Source organism: Bos javanicus, chromosome 23 (assembly GCF_032452875.1).
Source record: "Bos javanicus breed banteng chromosome 23, ARS-OSU_banteng_1.0, whole genome shotgun sequence".
NCBI lineage: Eukaryota > Metazoa > Chordata > Mammalia > Artiodactyla > Bovidae > Bos > Bos javanicus.
Genome location: NC_083890.1, coordinates 26550673 through 26557788, shown reverse-complemented (window position 1 = coordinate 26557788; position 7116 = coordinate 26550673). Strand labels below are relative to the sequence as shown.

The following is a 7116-nucleotide window of genomic DNA, read 5'->3' as shown; positions in this document are numbered from 1 at the left end:
TGCCTATATTCACCACCCTTTCTCAACTGAATCATATATAGTTGTATTTTATGTAAATGTGATTTAAATTTATGCCTCAATTAAGTCACGTGAAAGAAAGCAAAATCAAGTATTAATGTCAGTGCATGCATGCTCAGTTGTGTCTGACTCTTTGTGACCTTGTGGACTACAACCCACCAGGCTCCTCTGTCCATGGGATTTTCCCAACAAGAATAGTGGAGTGGGCAGCCACTTCCTCTCCAGGGGATCTTCCTGACCCAGGAATCGAACCTGTGTCTCTTGCATTGCAGGCAAATTCTTTACCCCTTGAGCCATCAGGAAAACCCATTAATGTCAAGGAAGGGATTTTAAGTAAATGACAAAATGTTATCTTGGAAAAAACTTCCAAATCAGAAATTCTAAAACTACAAGACTGTGCTAGAAATTACAACAAACTTTTCTGTGGTAGAGAGGAAATATGTATGTGCATAAATTGCAGGGACAGGACAAGCCAAAAAAAAAAAATAGTAACGAGGAAACTGCATAACACCTGAAAACTGCAGAATTCATTTACAATAAGAACACCATTAAAAAAGGATGTAACATTTGATGACATTAGAGTTGAGAAGACTGATCATGGACAGTTGAAGACCAACGTCAAAGAAAGAGATGAAACTTGAGTGGGTACAAAGAGCAATACACTAATGGGACTTGCCTTTTTCTTCTTCATACTTATCTGAAAAAAATTTAAAAAAAATTATTCAAACATAGTGAAGGCACAATGTCAGGAAGAGAGGAAGACAATAACTTGAATTCCCCATATTGCTTATTCTTTTGGAAAGGTTGAGATTTTTGGAATATGGTTGTGGTTATCTGGGAACACATGGATAATGCGAAAGAGTGAGACTCAAGCACACTTTGGACCCTGGACATAGAATGTATACAGTCTTTGACTGAACAATAGACCGAGAAATTTCATTTCTCATGTTAGGGATTTTCTCATGTCTTAAAGTCTTTTTTTGTGTGTGTGTGCTCAGTTTTGTCTGACTCTTTGTGACCTTGGGGTCTATAGTCTGCCAGGCTCCTCTGTCCATGGAATTTTCCAGGCAAGAATACAAGAGTGGGTTGCCATATCCTACTCCAGGGGATCTTCTTGACCCAGGGATTGAACCCACGTCTTTTGTGTCTCCTGGATTGGTAGGAAGATTCATCTTAGGCAGTGACAATAGCGTAGTAATTGCCTTTAAATTTGGATGAATGAAAAGATCCTACATAATGGACCAGTTCCAGTAAAGAGAGTGAAAACTATGGGCCTGTTAGTCTTATTACTTTGTCTCAAAATATTCATAATGCATTACATTTGGAAGGCAGACAAGCCCATTATTATAGGAAAGAAAGGTATGAATCCATGAGAACAAAGAAGGATGAAATGAGAAATGGTGGAACAAAAAGGGACAACAATGGGAGGAAATAAATAAGAGAAATTAATATTCAAGATTGAACATCCAGGAGAAAGAGCATGGAGAAATGGAGCATAGAGAAAACAAGGTGGGAACTGTTATAGACACCAAAGAGCAGTCCTTAAAGAGTTAAAGGAACAAAGACTTCTTACCAGATTTTCCACAAATATCATCTGAAAATGAAATGGAAAAACTCATGTAAATACCATGGAAACACACATAAAAAAAACAAATTTTTGAAAAATCTGAATGTAATGTTTAAGGTATTGGGATGCAGGTAAAAACATATACACAAATACATACACACAGACAATATTGGGCACAAAAAATAAACACACCCACAGTGGCTGGAAGATGCTCATTTCTATCCAGAGTATGTGCTACAAAAAAGAAAGAAAGAAAGAAAAAGGAATAAAATAAGAGAATTTTCTGAGTGGATAAATTTTTTTAGAACAGTTTTTCTGGTAGTTGACTTTTCCGCATGTTTATAGTGCCATTTGACTTGGTTTAGGCTTTAATTACTCAGCATGCTGGCTCTAATTGGTGTATTAGTGAAGTCGCTCAGTTGTGTCCAACTCTTTGCGACCCCATGGACTGTAGCCTATCAGGCTCCTCCATCCATGGGATTTTCCAGGCAACAGTGCTGGAGTGGATTGCCATTTCCTTCTCCAGGGGATCTTTCCGACCCAGGAATCGAACCCAGGTCTCCCACATTGCGGGCAGACGCTTTACCGTCTGAGCCACCAGGTATTGGGTGCTGCCAAATATATATTGTCAATTTTCATTTTGTTGCAGTTCCATTATATATAGTCACGACAGACACTAAATCAGAGTATTTTGAACCACTGCTCCTTGAAAAACAACATGATTTTAATTCCTGGGTGACTATTTGCAACATTTTTGTCAATTGATGTCACAGCATAACCTTATATTTTGTGAATTTTTATTACAATTCATGTTGATAAGAAGCTCATCTTAATTAGATCACATGAAATGAAAAATGAAGCAATGAACACAAGTAGTGGGAGGCCGAATTCAAATATCCTGGGCACATGTTAGACAAAAACTTCACATGAGTCTCGAACATTCCACCACTTCAAAAGCATATGATAAATAAAATTTACATGGCAGAAAGCATCTGTTTGTGCCAGTTGAACAGACAGGACAAATCCAAGAAGTTATGATGGAGGAAAATGAGTGAGAAATAAAGATTAAGAATTTCAGTTGGAAAGATTGGATAATGAGACTGAACTATGTAAAAACATGCAAATATTGGATTTGAGGAAGATGATATGAGAAGAGAAAGGTATGAGATTGTATGGTATAAGAATGTATAAGATAAGGATGGTGTAAGAAGATAAAGGTATGAGAAAAGTATAATTAGGTTCACAGGGAAATACATGAATGGGACTTGCTGTTTTCTTCTTCATATTTCATGAAAAATATAAGAAAAAAATTGAAAATTCATTCCATTTGAGGGAGGGCCTGATGTGAATAAAGAACAAGGGCCAAAATTTCAAACACTCTCATCTTCTGGGAAACACAATGGACTGTAGCCCACTAGGCTCCTCTGTCCATGGGATTCTCCAGACCAGAATATTGGAGTGGGTTGCCATGTCCTCTTCCAGGGAATCTTCCAGGTATATTACCACTTTAATTGCTCGTGTGTGTGTGTGGGGGAGGGGGGCGCACACGCACACACACACGTGAGCAGAATTTGGGAATAATTTGGGAAAAAAACAAATACTTTTAAGTGTTTACAGTAAGACTTTATATAATAAGGGAAATTCATGTATTAGAACACTCCTAGGAGATTGCTCAGAGAAGGTGATGGCACCCCACTCCAGTATTCTTGCCTGGAAAATCCCATGGACGGAGGAGCCTGGTAGGCTGCAGTCCATGGGGTTGAGAAGAGTCGGACACGACTGAGTGACTTCCTTTTCACTTTCATGCATTGGAGAAGGAAATGGCAACCCACTCCAGTGTTCTTGTCTGGAGAATCCCAGGGATGGGGGAGCCTGGTGAGCTGCTGTCCTTGGGGTCGCACAGAGTAGGACACGACTGAAGAGACTTAGCAGCAGGAGCAGCAGCAGGAGATTGCTAATAACACATTTCTAAAACCATTAAAATTTAACTTTCTTTTTCGCTAATAATATTTTTCAACCATATTTATTTACAGATGGAAAAGATTAAGGAATATACTGCAAGGAAATACTGTAACCTCTTATGCCATTCACATAAAAAATTTCAAAATTGAGAAATATGTTACACATGAATTTCCCTCATTATAGAAAGTCGTACTATGGAGGTATCAATTAATGACTTCTACACTTGAAACACTAGAGAGATATGGTAACTTAATGGATGTTTTCTAGGAAAATAAATGTGTGTATATATAAGTTATGTATGATCCATGTTAATATCATGGTACATAAACAGGGGTGAAATTTAAGTTTAATGAAATATTTGCACACGATGTACCAAGATGGTAACCAACACACACACATGTTCATGGATGTGTAGCCAGTGGTATTAGTCAAAAGTTAATGGAGCAAATGAAATAAATTTGCTAAATTGAGCAAAAATTTCAGCAACATGAATAGTGTCAGTAATCGTGGTGTTGGAGAAGATTCCTGAGAGTCCCCTGGACTGTAAGGAGATCCAACCAGTCCATCCTAAAGGAGATCAGTCCTGAGTGTTCATTGGAAGGACTGATGCTGAAACTGAAAATCCAATACTTTGGCCACCTGATGTAAAGAGTTGACGCATTTGAAAAGACCCTGATGCTGGGAAAGATTGAACGAGGGAGGAGAAGGGGACGACAGAGGATGAGATGGTTGGATGGCATCACCGACTCAATGGATATGAGTTTGAGTAAACTCTGGGAGTCAGTGATGGACAGGGAGGCCTGGGGTGCTGCAGTCCATGGGGTCGCAAAGAGTCAGACACGACTGAGCAACTGAACTGAACTGAATCTTTTCAAAATATCTATTTTGATATTTAGTGGGATACTATTATTATATTGGTTGTCTTTAATAAGTTTGTTGAATACTGCTTGTAAGAAATTGTCAATTACCATCACTATGTTGTCTAAAATATCTATAAGCTGTGAATTAGAAAATATAGAACCATTGCTTTTGGAGAAAATACAGGCATTCTTCTTAGGTGCCTGCATTTGTATTTTCAACCAGCAATGTTGTTAACCTCTATTTTTGGTGAGTTTCTATTTTGACTTATGCCAAAATGAAGCTCATTTTATCTCAATTAACTTTTTGGAATAAAATAGAAATACACATCCATACATGAAAGAGTTAATTAGAAAGAGATGAAGAAGCAAAGAGAAAATATCAGTCTTTTGTGCAGAAGAGCAGCTAGAGCAGACGTTACATGAAGCCTGTCATATGCATTAAAGAGATACTTTTGTAAATTCTGACCCTTCTGAAAAAATTACTCAAAAATGTAGTTTAGGAAAAAATATTAAACTTTTAATTAATATATTGGTGTTTTTATGAAAAAGTCTTTAGGAAACATTGCAAGACAAATAGGTTCTAGTGTAATTTACATTAAAAAATTCAGAAATGAAATATATATTATTATTAGACTTTTGGTAAGAAATAGAACCCTTTACACATATTTAAAAGGAACTGCAGTTCCCCAAATTGATAAATATGTCAATAAAGATAAGGAAGGGGAAGTAAAATTATTATTCTCAGAAATTTAAAAAAATTGGGATATACTTTCATGCCTATGAACACGAGTTATAAATTCAAGGTTGTTAGAAAAATAACCCTGAACTTCATCCTTGATCATTGAATAATATCAGAATATAAGTGAGCCTTGAAATCACAAAGAAGAGAGAAAATAGGAGATAAGTCATAACTAAAAATTCAGGTTAGAAGAGTAGACAAGCAGGAGAAGAGTAAGGTAAGGAATGGCAAATGGGTAAAATTATGAGAAATGTTAAAAACATCAGGAATACAGTCATTTTCTAGTGTTTTAGAAATAAAAGATGTCAGAGATATGTTACCAAGCTTGTGCTGAAGTTCTTCTGTAAAATAAAGTGGAAAAATCAGTCATGTAAAGTACAAAGGGGAAAATTCAAATTTATTGAAAAGCATGTATTTAAAATTAAATTAAAATATTTGGTATACAGATACACTGACACACATATATAAATGTAAGAACTTACTCCAGGCACACACATGTGCACACAAACAAATACATAGATAAATGCAAACAAATTTGGCTTAAAGTGCACTTTTGAGAAAACAAGAATACTTAATGAAACACAAGGAGGGAAATGTATAAATTTTCTGAATTGAGGACGCATTTTAAAAATAGGTTCTGGTAATTACCTGGCACAATTTTCCAAGATACTTTTTGTCCTATTTAGAGTTTTATTATTCAGTTTTTAATCTTTAATTAGTCCTATGGCTACTGCTAATGATATATGGTCAGTTCTCCTGTTCAGAAAGCTATATTCTATATACTCCACAAAGTTTGAAGTACAGAATGCTGCACTCCTGTAGAATGTGCAAGGTTAGGTGTTGGTTGCCTGTGTTTACCACCTTTTCTCAACTGATACATACATAAATGTATTTTGTGTGAGTATGATTTTAACTCAGACCCCAAAGAAACTTACCTTAAACAGAGTCAGATGAGAAAGGGGTAAAGGAAGTATTAACTGGAAAGAAAGGGGATTCTAGATGAAATGACCTGAAACTACCTTGGAAAAAACTTTCAGGTCAGAAAGTTTTAAAATGGCAAAAACTTACAGGTAAATTATTACAAATACTCCCTTGGCAGAATGGAAAGATGTGCACAAATTGCAAGGTCGGAATAAATGAAAGAAAACATTACTGAAGAAATTGAATATCATAGGAAGATGGCAAATTTCAGTTGTAATAGTAACGATGTGGGAGAAAATGACATAAAGTTCTATGCACGCTGGAGTTAACAAAGATAATCACTGAGAGATGAAAATCAATGTCAAAGAAACAGATGAAACTTGAGTAGTTAAAAAGAGTAATACACAAATGGGACTTGCCTTTTTCCTGTTCATACTTCTCTGAAGAGTAAAAAAGAAAACAAAACATTCAAGCATTATGAAAATACAATTTTAGGAAGAGGAAAAATAATTTGAAACCCTTAAATTGCTTACTCTTTGATTAAAATGGACACAATTTAACAAGACAAGGATGCCCACCCTCTCCACTTCTTTTCAGCATACTTTTGGAAGTCATAGCCATGGCAATCAGAGAAGAAGTAAAAAGAATCCAAATTAGGAGAGAAGAAGTAAAACTGTCACTCCTTGCAGATGACCTGATACTATACATAGAAAATCCTAGGGATGCTACCAGAAAACTACTAGAGCTCATCAATGAATTTAGTAAAGTTGTAGGATACAAAATTAAAAGACAGAAATGTCTTGCATTTTTATACTCTAACAAAAAAAAATAATTTCAGAAAACAATCACATTTACCATTGCATCAAAAAGAATAAAATACCTAGGAATAAACCTACATAGGAGGCAAAAGACCTGTATGCAGAAAATTATGATTCTAATGAAAGACATCCAAGATGACAAACAGATGGAAAGATATGGCATGTTCTTTGATTGGAAGATTGGTATAGTAAGTACTAGCTCAAAAACAGACATATCAAAGGAATAGAATT

General features: G+C 35.8%; 1 long non-coding RNA gene across 1 annotated transcript; it reads right to left on the bottom strand.

Annotated features, from left to right (window-relative positions):
* Window positions 1–595: 595 nt before the first annotated feature.
* On the bottom strand, window positions 596–5489 carry LOC133236438 (uncharacterized). The gene is made up of 4 exons (XR_009732890.1): window positions 5467–5489; window positions 1778–1819; window positions 1592–1612; window positions 596–715 (listed from the first exon to the last, which is right to left on the bottom strand). It is a non-coding gene; the product is annotated as an uncharacterized LOC133236438 (long non-coding RNA).
* Window positions 5490–7116: the final 1627 nt, after the last annotated feature.